Source organism: Lupinus angustifolius, chromosome LG04 (assembly GCF_001865875.1).
Source record: "Lupinus angustifolius cultivar Tanjil chromosome LG04, LupAngTanjil_v1.0, whole genome shotgun sequence".
Taxonomy (NCBI): Eukaryota; Viridiplantae; Streptophyta; class Magnoliopsida; order Fabales; family Fabaceae; genus Lupinus; species Lupinus angustifolius.
Genome location: NC_032012.1, coordinates 19809097 through 19827048, shown reverse-complemented (window position 1 = coordinate 19827048; position 17952 = coordinate 19809097). Strand labels below are relative to the sequence as shown.

The 17952-nt window shown below is 30.2% G+C and overlaps 2 long non-coding RNA genes across 2 annotated transcripts; one reads left to right on the top strand and one right to left on the bottom strand.

Annotated features, from left to right (window-relative positions):
* Positions 4877-10378, top strand: LOC109346132. Its single transcript, XR_002107486.1, has 3 exons — positions 4877-4888; positions 9051-9059; positions 10304-10378. It is a non-coding gene; the product is annotated as an uncharacterized LOC109346132 (long non-coding RNA).
* On the bottom strand, positions 5949-6370 carry LOC109346131. The gene is made up of 3 exons (XR_002107485.1): positions 6306-6370; positions 6129-6221; positions 5949-6046 (listed from the first exon to the last, which is right to left on the bottom strand). It is a non-coding gene; the product is annotated as an uncharacterized LOC109346131 (long non-coding RNA).

Below are 17952 nucleotides of genomic sequence, written 5' to 3'. Positions count from 1 at the left end.
GTGTAATTTTTTTGCCAGACAACTCACATAAATAAAGCTCCATTTAATGATTCAAATTATAATACTCAAGGAAATAGAAGTAAGAAGAATTGTATATTGCTTTTTCTTCCTTTATTAGAGGTAAAGAACTAGCCATTGCTTTAAGGTATTAATAAGCCTCACATCTATCAGTTGTAGTAGGTCTTCATGATTGCAGCACACGTGCACTATTACAACATTCACTTGAAGGTGTATCACCTCGTAGACCAATGACATAATTTAAACATGGAAATAATTGGTTCATTGCATCATCAAAGTTAAAGCTTTGTCCTCGCTCAACTACCACGAGCAATATAGCTAACCAAGTTAAAAATGCTACAAGAACGTTCTTCATCTTATGGTTAATGATTTTCTTTGTTTTTAATGAAAGATATGAAATGGGACTAAAAGTTTAGCTACTATATACAGTTGTTGATGTAAGATTGAATTGAGAGAATATTTCTAATTATTGGATTGTCCACCTTTGTGACTTAAATTTTACTAGAAGGATGTGGTAAATGATAGTTACATCATTTGGTAACCTCTATCTTCAAAATTATTTTTGATATATTTTTTATTCTCTTTAATTCTAGATATTGTACCATTTACTCTTTATATTTATATTATTTTATGAAAAATTATTAGAATAATTAATGTAATCAATTGAATAACAAATCCTTGTTAAATTAAATATTTTATTACATGATGAAAGTCATTCGCGACCAACAATACAAAATTAACAACTTTAAAGTCCAAATATCGTATTCTTTAATAAACTATTTTCTCCATTTCTTTGAGATCAAGAGATGCTGCAAAAAGCGAAAAAACAAATAAACCTACAATCTCAATAACTACAGTAACAAAAAAGTAACAAGTATATATTAACTATTTGATTAAACAACAAGGGTAAACAATTAAAATTTGTCCAACATTACTAGTTAGACGTTTAGAAGTTTTGTGTCAATAATTAAGTCCTTAAGAGTTGTTAAACAAATTGAAGGACATATTTGGAGTGTTAAGTCATCAAAAGATCAATGTGACAAATGACCGACCTGAGGATAAAACCTCTCATGCCATTGCATTTGGTCTCCTAATATTTCCAGCCACACATTATTCCAGTTATATATATATATATATATAATTAAATTATGAAATGAAATATAAATAAATATATAATCGAAAAATGATTATATTTCACTTAAACTTTTCTTTCATATTGTGTTAATATTTACTTTCAAACTTTTTGATTTTTAATTGTATAATAAAAAATGTTTTAGTTCTGAAAACATTTATTTCATGTCAATAAGGATTTATTTACTTGATAAAATTTTAACTCATGTTTCATAAAGACCTAAATTCAAATCACATTATCGATGTTTGGTGAACCCTATTATTTAACTCATTGAAGCACTATTATAGTTATACATAAAAGAAGTTTTTTAATTTAATACCTTGCTTTAGGCCGCCACTATGATGTCATTTTAAATATTTGAATAAATGAAATATCTTAAGAAATTAAGGATTAACTAAATAATGAAATAAGGAAAAAATAACATCACATTTCTTGTTGTTTGTAGAAATATAGACTTACGTTTCACAATTTCCATCCTTGGAGAAGGAGTATGGCACAGTAACATCACATTTCTTGAAAAGAGAGCTTGCTTTGTCTTCCTTTATTAGAGGCAAAGAACTAGCCACTGCTTTAAGGTACTCACAAGCCTCACGTCTATCATCTGTAGTAGGTGTTGATGATTGCAGTGCACGGGCACCATTACAACATTCACTTGAAGGTATATCACCTTGTAGACCAATGACATAATTTAAACATGGAAGTAACTGTTTCGTTGCATCATCAAAGTTAAAGCTTTGTCCTGGCTCAACTATCACGAGCAATATAGCTAGCCAAGTTAGAAATGCTACAAGCACGTTCTTCATCTTATGGTTAATGAATTTCCTTGTTTTTTATGAATGATATGAAATGGGACTAAAAGTTTAGCCACTATATATAGTTGTAGCTGTAAGATTAAATTGAGAAAATAGTGTATTATCCACCATTTATGTGTTTTACTTTTATTTAAGAGTCAAGATGCAATCTTGTGAGAAACAAGAATAGAAAACATATTATTTTGTTTTAATAATTAATTTTTTATTGAACGAATTAAGGGTATAATTAGTCCATGTCATTAGCGTGGGTGACACTTTAATACGGGTGAAAGATGTGCTAATAGTTCCCCTTATCCATAATAAATTCCCTAATTTAGAGCTCTAATTAAATGACCATATTTTCCAATCTCGGAATAAAAAAAAGGTTTCTATGTTTTGATCATAAAAACATAGTGGCGCCTTTAAATTTTTTGGGAGATATCGAAATTGAATTCTACCTCTTCTTAAATTCTATAATTAATTGTCCATAAAAAGTTGGGTCTAACAACTGTATATTGCTTTTTTTAAATACACAATTAGGTTTGATAATGAGCCGAACCAACTCGATTATTGGTTCGAAACTCAACTTGTTATTTAGCTCAACAAACTTGGTTCATGAGCCAAATGAGCCGAACATGAGCTGGAAATTGAGCTCGTTAGAGAAACAAGCCGAACTTGAGTTGGATATCGTTCGACTTGTTAGGTTCATGAACTAGCTATTGTAGTTTGAAATTTGTGCTATTTAGGTGTGTTTGTTTATGGAAACAAAATATTCTAAGAGTTTAGATTATAATTATATCTTGTTAAACACTAATGGATACATATGTGTATGTCCTCTACAATATCTTTTTGACAAAAAGATATATAATTGTATGACTCTTTAATTTATATATGTTAAGTACTTTTATCATATTTGATATATGTCGAATGTGATGTTTGACATAAAGAACACATGATAAAAGAATTATGTGTGATATAATGAAAGAATTGTTCTTAAATAGCTAAACGAATAAATATTTCCTTTTCATAACAAAAACATTTATTGTAAGACCATGCTTTTTTGCCACAATTTTGAAGCCATACTAAATGACCACAGGCAACATTTTCATGTTGTTACCTATATGAGCAGTGACCATGGTTTTAAAGTTGTACTAAATGACAAACAACAACAGTTTTAACCTTTTCTTATATGCAACAATTTTAACTATTTGTGTTAAAGATCAAGGAAAGTCGTTGCCTATTTTAAATGAAAACAACGTTAAAAAAGTGTTTCAAAAATATCAAAAAGCTTTGGCCTCAACAAAAGGGAACATCTAAGACTACCATAAATACAAAACTGTTGCCTTTGACGAAGTGAACGATATTCCTGAAATCTTATAGTGTGTACTGGAGAGCGAACTAGTGTGAGTGTACTGACTATATAATAATACATTTTAGGAAAGGACCGAAAGGTGAACCTTAGTACTTGACCTACAATACCAACAACTACTTTAAGCTATTGCATTTTTTGGTACTACCAAGGGTATTCCCTCATCTTTTGGGTAAGGAACTAATCCCTTTCGAGGTTCGTGACCATCTCTCCCAACAAGGGTCGCTCCCAGGAATCGAACCCTTGACCTTTTGGCCATCATGGTGATCTAGCGGGGCCTTACACCACTAGATCAACGCCTTTTTGGTATTAAAAGAGGTGCAACATGAGAACTTCGTACGAGAGCATCCGTCCAAGTGTTACTCTCGCCCAAGCATGCTTAACTACGTTTAAGCTATTTTATTGTTTATTGTTAAGTTATTATACATAAAAAGAAAATATTAATGATTTTAATAAAATAATATATGAATTATGTAAACTAACATTTTAATTGTATTTTTAAATAAAAAGTATCGTAATGTACAAAAACTAAAAAAGTAAAATGAATAAAGCACAATTAAAATAATAAATAATGCTTTATTTGGTTAGTAACATACCATTAACATACGAATAAAATATTTTATTATTATATGACATTTAATAAAATAAAAGTAAAAGTATTCATTATATTATTTGTAATAAATATAATGACAATAAAATAATATAAAAATACAATGTAAATAAGATAATATGGAGTAATCATAAAATAATACATTATTATATTTAAGGTTGCAAACGAGTCGAACTAGAATTCAGCTCGATTCCACTCGATAATGACTTGCTCAACTCGAAACTCGACTCAAGTTTAATACGAGTTAGTTTTATAGCAAATATTGGACAACTTAAAGAATTAATCCATTTTAAACAAATATTGCAAAAAGCTATGTAAAAAATACAACAAAAATAAACATAAAAATAAGGTAAAGAAATGGGATAATAAAAATAAAGATAAAATATCAGTCTATATATATTTAAATATAATATATATATATATATATATATATATATATATTAAGCTAGTTCATGAACCTAACGACTCGAACTATGTCCAGTTCAGGTTCGACTCGTTTTTGTAACGAGTTTAAATTCCAGCACATGTTTGGCTCATTTGGTTCATGAACTACAGTAAAAATGCCTGTTAGCCATGGTTGCAACTGTGGCTAAAGTGAAAAAAAACGTAGCTAGATTGAGTGGCCACACTTAATGTTGTTGTGGCAAGGAATGGTGTTGCTAAAATTAGCTACGGTCATTATGTTATTTTGCTACATTTATGTGAAATGTGGTAACATTTATTTAGCCACGGTCTGTTTAATTCAGCTACAGTCGAACCGTGGCTAAGTTGCTATTTTGCAACACTAGAACCGTGGCTAAGTTGCTTATTTTTCCACAATCCATCCGTGGCTAATTAAATTTATTTAAAGTTACTTTCGTACATACTCCTCTCATGATCTCAATGTGTCATTGTCTCACAATCTTTATTTTCAATAATATAATGCTAAATTTATAATAAAATTAAATATTTCCTAGCTAATATTAATAGTAGTAAGTGTTATACCATTAGAAAATTGAATCTGATACAATTACCAAATGTTTAACATTCAAAAATCCTTATAAAAAACAAAATGCAAAATGTTAAGATCATATAAGTTCATGAATTCTAAGAAACCATATCTAAGATGGTGGAACATCACGAGCGAAAGTGGTTAACTCACTACCAAAGTTTTCGACTAGAAACTTCTCAAGAGTAGCCAAACGATTCTTAGTATGTGCAAGTTGCTCCTTGGTCTCTTCATACCTTGATAGTTTTACTTCCAAAGTTTGTACATATTTCTTCAAGTCTTCAATGTGTTGACTAGAGCCACTAGAATTCACAAAACCAGTAAAATGTCTAGACGTTCCAAAAACACTAGAGGGACAAATACCAGTGCCCAAACCATGCACTCGACCTGAATGTTCAGCTCCATATGCTTTTCCAATTGCATCATTAGGATGAGAAAATACCTTTGATGAAACATCTGAAGTAGTGACATTTTCTTGGTCTTGAGGTAAATGCTCTGATATTTTATCCTATTTAATAACAAGAAATTAATAATTTATATAATGGCAAATAGAATCAAAAAGGACAAAATGATATTATGCATTTGCCTACCTAACTAACTGCATACCATTATCCATTTCACAACTTATCACTTTCTCATATTGTTAAAGCACAAAACAAAATTATCCATTAAGAATTAAATTCAATGCTGATAGTGACAACTAAAATTGGAAATGTAAAGCCAACACTGGGAAATATTTTCGAATGATACTATGGTTCGTTAAGTCTTACACACTTTTGGCAGCAGTTATGCATAGTAATATAGTTATTCCAACAGTGTTCTCAGGAAAAAGTTTGAGAGCAGCTTATCTCAGCAATTGGCTTTTAAAAAACCATAAGCTGTAATATGCTCTAAGGAAAACCCATTAAATTTCAGAATACAATAGAATATTAATCACAATCAACAATTAAACTTGTTGGGAAAATGGTTCTAAAAATGATACACTTTTTAGGACATATGTAACATGTCATGTATGAAAAGACTTTAAATTACTTACAGCTAGAGTTTTTCCTTCTTCTCTTACATAGCTTCCATCATTCTTCAATAAAGTTGACAAAACAACCTCACCACGACATACAGGTCTTTGCAATTTTAGCTCCTAACACAACCAATGAAACATAAGTTTTTACATTCACAAAACTTCATTCTTTACAATAATACAATTACCTAGGACAACTTACCATTTGACGACCTCTCCTTGCATTGCTCATACTACCACCAGCATGGGAAACTTTAAGATTCTTACGACTTCTAGTGTTCGCCAAACTATGTTTCTACAATTGCCAAACATTGTAGTCATTATATTAAAAAAAATACAAGTCTTGGAGAAATTAAATACTTCACAACATAATGTTTACCTTCATCTTATCCTCCTTATAATGATGCACAAATGCAGTCCAATCAGCACATTATTAAACCTGGAAGAGGATTAGCAAATATGTCTTCCTTACTTTTATTAGGATAGAAATACTTACACATTAACCTATATTTATAGGCCCTCCATCTTTCACCTAGAGTACTCATAGCCCATTTGACTCCAGCAACATAATCAAACTCAAAATTTTCCTTCACACATTATTAAATACACTAGTCAAATTTCAATGACAATAGGAAAAAAACTATTAAAATTGCAGAAAAATTTAAATAATTACCTCAATATATTTCCATTGTTGGTATCTATTATCCTTTGACATCCAATCCCATCTTTTAACATATATAGGACAAATTGTTGAGTTTTGAGCTAGTTTACCAAGAAACCTCACAAGTAAGTTTGAGCCATTGTCATTGCCTTGTCCATAACCATTGAGTTCCATGATAACTTTTTTAGTTTTTTCCAAATGCCAAACCTGAATTGCTTGCATTTTTCGAGTTTCAATTTTTCCTGAAGAGGTATCTACAATTATGAACAAGAAGCAAAGTATTAAAGGCAAACACATAATAACATATTGAAGTTAATGGAATATTGTGCATACCTTGATAATTGTAAGTATACAACGTCACAGGCCAAATGCTATTATTAGAACTTAAAGTTCCAAATGGATTGAAACCATCTGTAGCTAATGCAAACTGTATATTACGAGAATCTAAAGCAAAGTCTGGATACATTTTGTCTAACTCCTTCCATGCTTTACTATCTCTCGGATGCCTTACCAACCCATCCGGGTTTGCCTTTTTAGCATGCCATTTCAAAAGCTCTGCAGTTTTAGAACACATGTATAGTCTTTGTAATCTTGGTATAAGTGGGAAGTCACGTAAGACCTTTGCTGGTGTTTTTTATTAGTATTTTGGCCAACCACTATATCATTTGCACCACTAATATTTCCATTAGATTTCCACATAGATGCATTGCAAATCTTGCAATTATCTCTCTTCTTGATCTTCTTGTCTTCCAATGAACCCCAATATAACATGCAATTGTTCGGACATGCATGAATCTTTTCATAGCTTAAACCTAACTTCTTAATCAACTTTTTTGCCTCGTATAAAGATGCTGGGAGTTTAGCATGGGGAAAAGCATCATTTAAAAGATCAATGATCATAGAAAATGTTTTGTCAGTTGCACTACATAAGACTTTTATATGATACAATAGAACAATGAATGATATTTTACTATATTTTTTACAACCAGGGTACAATTCTTCATTTCCATCACCTAATTGCTCTTTTATTTTTTCTTGTTGGACTTTACTTGCATCACCCATAGGCTAGTCATCATTTGGTATATTTGAATGACCGGAATCTTGAATTCTTATTGAATTCCACTATCATCAAAGATACCATCTAACATATCTTGCATTGGATATTTTCTAACCAACTCTTCTTGTGGTTGGGCTATAGTTTCAACATTATCTTGCACATGCTTTTCCCCATGCATGTACCAAAATGTGTACTTTCTGGGAAACCCTTTTTGAAGTAGATGACTAAACATTTAATTCTATTACCCATTTTAAGAAACCCACATGTAATACAAAGACATGGAATTTGATCATTTATAGGTACATTTGAAAAGGCGAAATCCAAAAATTGCACCAACCCCATCCAAGAACTCCTTCGATCTAATTGGTTTCTCAATCCAACTCTTATCGATCATAAATGCGTGAATTTGTTTTTGATGTTAAATTCAATTACTAAATCATTAGAGATATTAAATGATTAACTTAACAACAACTTAAGTATTACCTCAATGCTCTTCTATTTATTCCAAGTTGGGATCAGGAAATGAAGTCATAGTAATATGAACCATGACCTGCATAAAAAACAAATTTGTCTCATTAAGAGAATTATGGAGTGTCATATCTATCACAAAGTTTAGTATTTCAACTACATCTAAAAAAACAAACAAAAGAACAAATTGATCATGAAGAGAAGCACCTACCATTTGAGTGAACAAATTGATCATGAGGTTCCATACAAATCCTCAGACCTTAATTTGGCTCTTTCACCCTTCTTTTATGGTCTAGACTCTAGAGCCTTATCCATTTCTATTCTGATATAGTTTTGATTTATTGCATGACATGAAGAAGGGAAATGTTTATTAAACTTAAGGCATGTGGCCTTACTCTGAGAATTCTCACACCTTCAGTGTACCTCTAATACTGTAAAGTTTAAACAAATATTTTAGACTAAGTAAATCACTATAACATAAGCACATGTAATTCATAAGTGTCAATCATCTTAAATATATTGTCCTCAACCCTTGCTTCCAATTGATATTATTGATAGCATTTACTAGAATTTTCATCTTACTACCATATTTTACACCAACAACTCTAACTCATTTCCAAATTGAATGAATTTCAGTCTCATCCAAAAATCACATTTGAGGAAAGATCAAGATTTTGTAGATGTCTCAATTATAGTAAACTCACCTTTGAAGCTAGTAAAGATATAGCCAAGAGTCCTAGAATACCACTAAGGATTGCAATGCAAGCTCTTATTTCTCAACAAACAAAAATTCCAACAAGTGACTTCGGAACCAAGAGTCCAAGAATGAATCATTCCCAAGTAGTTTTATACAATGAAGCCAATGCAGGAAGCTCAAAAGACAAGACTCAAAACCAAGAGAGAATGCAAATGAATGGTCAAGTGTCAAAGTTTGTAAGGCATAAAATGTTGTTGAATCCTGCTCATTCTAGAGCCTTACTCAGATTTTGTTGAATATCCTTCTCTAGTCTATCACTGCATGTTACCTTATTTTACTCTTCAATTGTAAAAAACTGTTTTTTTATATATTTGGTTTGGTTGTTCAACCTGAGAGGAAGAAATATATAAATAACTTCATAATCGAAGCACTGAAACTTAGTGCATACATAGCAAATGTTTTTTGATAAGATTCTGCAGACTATAATGGCTATCAAGTGTTACCAATAGTAAAATTTTAATTCAGTGTTACATATAAGAGTGTGTTACCAGTAGTATTATAAATTATATAAGGATGAACTAAAAATTTGGACATATTAACTAACTGGCAGAGTGTTTTATCATTGACCAGCACAAGCTTTTACTTAAAAGTCAAAAACATAGTGAACATGACATTGTGCGGTTGCAAGAGAACAAAACATATACATGAAAAGTACAAGTTAGAATTAGAACGTGCAGCTGTTATTGCCTCTTCCTTGTTATCTTTTCTAATTTTTATTTTTCATGAACAAATATAATATTGATTAGTGAATAGTGACTAGCTTATGCATAATCCTCATGTGTTCCAGTATTCAAAAGTTGCACATTCATGTGCTTAAGATATATATATACAATCCAAAAGCAGGAATGTGCATGATTTAGATCCAATCAAAGGTGATTTATATTATATCCAAAAAAAAAATCATAATTCACATTTAAATAGTGGAAGTTCATATACTTGCAAGGAAAAAAAAGGTAGCAATTTTTTTAATTGCAGTCTGGAAACTTGCAAGGAAAAAAAGTTCATATACTTAAGTAATTACGTTTTATCGTTTCAGCTAGCTAAGAATCAGCAAGTGTCTTCAGCCATGAAAATAAGTAACAGCTATAGCACTGTAATGCATAATTCAAGCATATGAAGTAAAGAAAAGAATCTTAGTTGGAGCTACCATTTCCTTCTCTCTATATTGGTTTATCCTAATGTTTGAGACAATAAGACCATCCAAAAGTTCAGATGTTTAGTATCAGGTAACAAACAAGTTAACTAGCTAGTTTCTCAGCCTATGAAAATTCGATTACTCGAAGTATAATCTCTTGCCTCACTTCATATTTTTTAGATTCTCGCCACCTCTTTTTGGGTACAATTTCAATTCTTAGATAGGATCGCTAGATTGTATTCGATTTGACAAAAACAGAACCCAAGTGTCAAACAATCCAAGGAACTAACTACACACAGTTGAAAATGAAGAATAATATTAAAAGCATTAATCAACTGTTGCTTGATGACAACAACCATTCTATCAAATAATAATCAGCAGTAGAACCTATGAGAACATTTATAATTTGTATAATTTGTTTGCTTGTTTTCAGTGAAGTTCGGATAGAGAGATTATCTTGACAATTTGCAGAAAAAGGAATGCTTTACTGAACAATGGGATGCTTTAACATTTGAATTAGAAGTAAGATTGATTTAAATCCTATTCTATTTTTTTCTTTAGAATGAAGAGATGTTGATATTGGTGTACATGGACTATAGGTAGTGAAATAATAAGTCAGTTTCTGCAATATGCAGAATGTAGGTTTATCAGGTTAAAATGAATTAACTGCTATAAATAAAATATATATTTATAAATATATATTTTGAAACTATAATTATAAGCAACATTTTAATTTTTATTTGTTTTAAAAAAGAAAGTGATAGGCTGGTTATATAGAGCATCATGTCAATTTTTATTTGTTTTGATGCGACCTTTTTCATATCAAAACAAGAAAAAGTAGATTCATTCATAACTAAGGCTGGTAGAAGACAATAAAACACATTTGCACGCAAGATTTTGAAATCTTGCACGCACCAGATAATGTCTAAAACACATTTGCACTAACAATAAAAGACAAAATGGAAAGAAGAACAGAGAATTCATTCATAACTAATAATATTTTGAAATCAGTAACTTCATTCATAACTTCACTCATATTTTGAAATCAGTTGGTACATCTTTCTCTATTCCTATTCCAATGTCTTATATCTATCTTCTATCTTACTTTATTACTCTACTATTACCTTCAATAGAATATAATATATTCTAGTAGGTTCTATTGAACTAACATTCATTGAAAATTAGGGACTATAATTTCTCAGATTTCTATAACTAATAATATTAGGGATTAGAGAAGCACAAAATTAGGGATTTGAGAAGCTCAAAATTAGGGATTAGAGTTAATGAAGTGATTTGAAACAAAATTATAGAATTAAAGAAGGAGATGAAATGATTTCTTACCAATATTATAGAATTATATAACAAGCTTGGAATGAATTGATTTCTGGATAGTGATGAAGTAAAGAAGTGATTTCTGGAAAAGAGAAGAATAAGTGATTTATGGTGTAAAAGTGTGAAAGTGGTGAAGTGAAGAAGAAGTAATTTTTTGAGAGGAGAAAAGAATACGTGAAAGAGTGAAAGTGATGTATGTGAAAGATGAACCATGGGCCACAATGTTAGTTTTGGGCCTTATTTTTTGAATTTGCCATGGTGCATGTAAGTATGGCAAAAAGTCTGTCCCTACATGTCTTTTGTTTTGTACTGGAACCCAGTTTGTCAAGCTAAATAACGAGTCGAGTTTCTAACGAATATGGAGTTGATTTGGTTCATTGCCAACCCTAATTATATTGTTCCTTGTTATACATAAATACAACAATAATAGTGATTAAAATAAAATAATATATGAAATCTGTAAAATAATATGTTAATTGTGTTTTTAATAAAAAGTATGGTAATTTACCAAAACTAATAAAAAAGAAAATGAATAAAGGACCATTAAAATAACAAATAATGGTATATTATTTTTTTAGTAACATACCATTAATATATGAATAAAATATTGTATTATTATATGACTCTTAATAAAATAAAAGTAAATGTATATATTATATTATGTGCAGAAATATAATGATAGTAAAATAATATAAATATACCAAATAAATAAAATAATTTGGAGTAATAAAAAATAATACATTATTGTATATTAGAAAAGCAATATAATGATGTCACACCCGATTTCGGTTGGTCAATCGAATATACGATTTAGGAAGTGGTTGAATCCAATATCTATCTTTTTCCCAAATAATTAGGTATCACTACTACATTTTTTATGGTCAAAACATAAAAACCTTTTATTTTTTTAAATTTGGAAAATATTGTTAATGAATTAGAGTTCAGAGTTAGGGAATTGATTAGGATCAGGAAAATTATTAATGACTCGTCCACCCGTAGTCAAAAATGACACCCTCACTAATAGTATAGACTAATTTTACCCTTATTAATTTATTCGATTAAAAAATTAATTTTTAAACAAAATAATGTTTTTTATTCTTGTGTCTCACAAGAATCCACCTTGACTCTTTAATAAAAGTAAATCACATATATGGTGAACTATGCACTGATCTCATGATTCAATCTTGATCATATATCTTATATATGCAACTATATAATAGCTAAACTTTCAATCCCATTTCATATCTCTCATAAAAAAACAAGGAAATCCATTAACCATAAGATGAAGAATGTGCTTGTAGCATTCTCTAACTTTGCTAGCTATACTGTTCTTGATAGAGGAGCCAGGATAAAACTTTAGCTTTGATGATGAACTGAATCAATTACTTCCATACTTAAATTTTGTCACTGGTCTAGGTGGTGATACAGCTTCAAGTGAATATTTTAATGGTGTGCATGAATTGAAATCATTGTCATCTACTACGAATGATAGACGTGTTCCTTGTGTGTTCCTTAAAAGCAATGGGTGATACTTTACCTCAAAGAAAGGATGACAAAGCATGCTCTCTTTTCAAAAAAACGTGGAGTTACTTTGCCATTCTCCTTATCCAATGACGTAAATTGTGAAATGTAAGTCTACATTTCTACAACCATCAAGTTCCCCACTTCTATTTTCTTCCTTATTTCATTGTAGATTAAATCCTTAGTTTGGTAAACTATTTCATTACTTCATATATTTAATAGGTCATGACAGTGGCGACGACCGAAAGTAAGATATAAATTAAAAATTAGAATAATAATGTTTCAATAAGTTGAATCTCGAGATTCACCAAACGTCGACAATGTGATTAAAATTCATGTCTCCATGACTTAAGTCTTTATCAAGTGAATCAATCCTTATTGACATAAAATAATTAACTAAAACATTTTTTCTCTTATAATTTTAATTAGTAGCATAGACTAATTTTAATTGTTTACCCTTTTTGTTTAATCAAATAATTAATTTTTTGTTTAATCAAATAATTAATATATATTTATTACTTTTTATTTAGTAGATACTTTTGGTTAGAGTAGTTATTGATATTGTTGGTTTGTTTTTGTGCAACATCCCTTGAGATCAAAGCAATGGAGAAATTATTTTATTAAATAAATAGGATATCCACACTTTAAAGTTGTTATCTTTGTATGACAACGTAAATTTGATAAGAGTTTAATATATGAATGGTTGATGATTTACTGACAGTGGTTAACATAGGAATGATTACTATATGAATAGTTAATATATGTGAATGTATACATATTAAATTCATTTCATAATAGTAATTATAAATAGATAACTACTATATATATATATATATTTTGTATTATGATCATCTTGCAATAATCTTTATTAATGCACACAATTAATAAAAGATTTTAAAACACTACACCAAAGTTGAAGTCTAACAGCGCATATTTGTGATGTATAACAACGCTTTTGTGTGCTTTCTGTTTGACCACAGTAGTATATTGTCATGATTAACAGTGTTTCGAATGCGATGTTGTATTGAATATATACCACAACACATCACACAAAAAGCACTGTCATATATTGCATACATACAAGTGATACAACAGCGCATCTAGACTAAGCGTTGTCATACATTTCATACATATACAACGTATTTTATAGGCATTATTAATAGTACTTTCTATTGAACTATTGTATTGCATAAATATAACAGTGCATTAGTAGAAAAACGTTGTTGTATTATTCATAAATATTCTCAAAACATACATTAATACAATAGCGCAACATACATATAGCGTTGTTGTATTAAGCATATACAACAGCGCAGTCTATAAAAAGTGTTTTTGTATTAATCCTTTACAACAACACATTCCAAGGCTTCCCCTATAATTCGCTGTTGATTTGTATAAATTAATACACACATATACATTTATTAGCAGCATAAATATTCTCAACAACACAAACACATTAATATATGTCATAAGTTTGTTTTATTAACATCAATACAATACAAACTACACATAATGAATATCATGCCAATTATATTTTGATAGAATACATAATTACAAACAAAAAAATTATGCAAATTATAAACAAACAAAATTATGGAAATTACAAACAATCCAAATTAAGTTATAATTATACAAAGACTAGTTGCATCTACTTTTTTCTTTTGTCTTTCAACATATGGCTCAACCTCGTCGGCATTATGTAAATCATATAAGTGCACTTGCTCCAATTCGGTTCTTGTTATAGTCAATATTTCATTCCTAGTACTACCTCCAACAAATGTTTTTTTGCATACCGATGCTTTGGAATGGCAATGAAATCACCATCGATAAGGTATCCGGTACAAAAATCAAGATTTTCTTCAACAACATATCACTCGACAATACACCCTCTAGTCTTGATTGGTTCTTCACATACCCTTTTAATGTCTTCATATAACGCTCAAAGGGGTACATCCATCTCATATAGGAATGATCACATAGTTGTGTATCTCGAACAAGATAAATGCCTAGATGAACCATTATGTTAAAAAAAGAAGGTGGGGAATACATTTCAAGCTCACACAAAGTCAAAATAATTTATCTTTTCAATGTAGGTAATTTCTCAGGATCAATCACTTTGCTACAAATTGCCTTGAATAAGAAACATAACTTAGTTATGGTTCCTCGACCTTTTTTAGGTAGAAGTTACCATATTCCCATAGGCAAGAAATGATCCATAAGTACATGACAATCATGAGACTTAAGACCATTTAAATTTAGGTCTTTCATTGATACGAGGTTCCAAATTTTGGAAGAGTACCCCTCTGGAACTTTAACACCATGAAGAAATGTACAAAATTCTATTTTCTAATTCCTCGACAAAGTTTGAGCTGCTGGGGGTAGAAATGGACGTTATCTCTTCCTTATCGGCCCCAATTCCTTTGTTATTCTCATACTAACCAAGTCCAACCTTTCACTTAATCCATCTTTGGTCTTACCAGGGACATTAAATAAGGTACGAAGGAGACTTTCAAACACATTTTTTCAATATGCATAACATCAAGGAAATGTCTTACATATAATGAACTCCAATATGAAAATTTAAAGAATATTGACCTTTTCTTCCACCCATTTGTGACAATTTTTTTTTCAAAAGGTTTACTAAAGTTATTATTCAAACCCTTTAGCTTTTGAAATAATTGGTCACCTATCAACTATAAAGGAGCACGACCTTCTTCATTGATCCCATCAAATGCTTTTCTCCATCATCGACAGTGCTGATCTGAATGCAAAAATATACGATGGCCAGAGAATATATTCTTCTTATAGTGTTCCAACCTCATTGAATGAGTTTTGTCTTCACATAAAGGAAATGCAAAATGTCCTTTTGTACTTTATCCAAATAGATTACCATAGGCAGGGAAATCATTGATTGTGTCGAACAACAATGCCCTCAAGTTGAATCTTTCTTCCCTATATACATCATATACATTTATACATGTCTCCCACATTTTCAACAAGTTTTCATTTAATGGAGTAAAATATATGTCTATGACATTTCCTGGTTTTCTATAGGTCCAGAAATTAACATAGATAACATCAGATATTTGCGCTTCATACATAGAGAAGGAGGTAGGTTGCATATCACCAACATCACTAACCATGTACTGTGGGAGCAACTTTGAACACCCTGTGGTTTAATTCCATCCATTGACAATGCAAGGCGTAGATTTCTTGATTCTTGACCAAAACTATGATAGTCAAGATCAATTTTTGTCCATCTTTAATCCTTTCTTTATCATGCCATGTCAACTTCTTTGCATCTTTTACATTTCTAAACATACGCTTGAATCTTTCTTTGATGTAAAATACCATACAAACGTTTTGGGAATTTAGTCTTCCTTCTGATATTGTGATACATTACATTTAGAAAAAAACTTCAATGAAACATACTCATTAAAAAACATTAAAAAATAAGATGAAATCATTTTCACAAGCATGTATCCTAGTGTAGTCCATGCCAATGGAGCGTAACATTTGTTTTGCATCATAGGTTCAAGAAGAGAGCATATTATCTTCTGGCAACATATCCTTCAGAAGTGTAAGCAAGTCAGTGAAATTCTTATCAGTCCATCCATTAACATATTTCAACTTATACAACCTTGACATCTCTGCCAATCTTAAGAATTTAGTACAACCATCATATAATGGTTTCTCAGCAACACTTATCAATCGCTAAAAAATCTCAGGACAATCTCTCTCACCATGTCTTGGTCAGCATGTGTAACTTTGATCTATACCATGACACATTAAATGATCTTTTAACTCATTTGGATTAATTTGGTTTGAGTAACAATATCTTAAGCAAGGACATACAATTATATTAGGGTTTTCAGAATTCTCAATCGCAAACCTAACTAACAATTTTACTCCTTCCTCATACTCCTTCGTCAATCGATTGACACTCATCCATTTTTGATCCATTTTCTATTAACAAAAAAATATAATGAGTATAAATCCCTAAAGCTTGGAGTTAAGCTCACCAAGAAGAGCAAATACATTATCATGTAATTAAAAATGAGGGAACCCTAGTTCATAATGTAATAAAGTGAAAGAGGTCGGAAACCCCAACTCAATACAAGTTAAATGAGTGAAATCGCTTTCACTCATTTATAAGAAAATTATTTATAAATCTATACAAGCTAAATATAATGTAATTAACAGACGAATATTTATAAGGAAAACTCACTTTCAATTCGGTGTTGAATGCATGAATGATGATTTTGAGGTTAAACGAGTGCATGATTTTTGAAATTGGTGTTGAATGATTTTTGAAATTGGTGTTGAATGATTTACGTGTTGAACGAGTGAATGATTTTCGATATTCGGTGTTGAATGATGATCAAGTTGAATTATTTTCAAGGTTGATTTTGAGAGTAAATGAATTTCGCTGTTGTGTAAATGAGTGTTGGGATTGCTGAATGTGTGATAATACATGAACATTTTAATTTTTTAGGGTCTGTTAGTATCTTCAACAATGCATAATGAAGATAACACAATCAATTATACTTAATCTACAACACCACATACAAATAGCACTATGGAAGAACTCCCCATTCAAATATAATGAAGGAAAGTGTTCTACAATGCAACCTGAAGGAAACGCTATGGAAGATATATTAATTTTTTTAATAATTAATTTTTTAAAGAAATTCAAATTAATAATGACATTATAACATTTGATTAAGGACAATTAATGAAAGTGCAATGTGTCAAGAGAGCACTTTAGCATACCTATGTTTTGATGAAGACAAAGGACTTAGTGAAAGCTTAAAGACAACTCAACAAATGAACATGCCAAATAATCAAGAGCTTCATCTTGATTGAAAATACTTCAGTTAATCGATTAAGTAAAGATCTAATCGATTAACGTGAAAATATTTTTGACAGTTTCAACAGATAACTGAAAAACAGATTTCAGTTACTCTCTAATAGCCTGTTAATCGATTAACTGGGTGAAAAACAACTTTTCTATATAAATTGTTTTTTTAACATATTTCATATACGTTTTGATACATTGATACATTCATATTAAAATTGCTAGGTTGTGTATTTT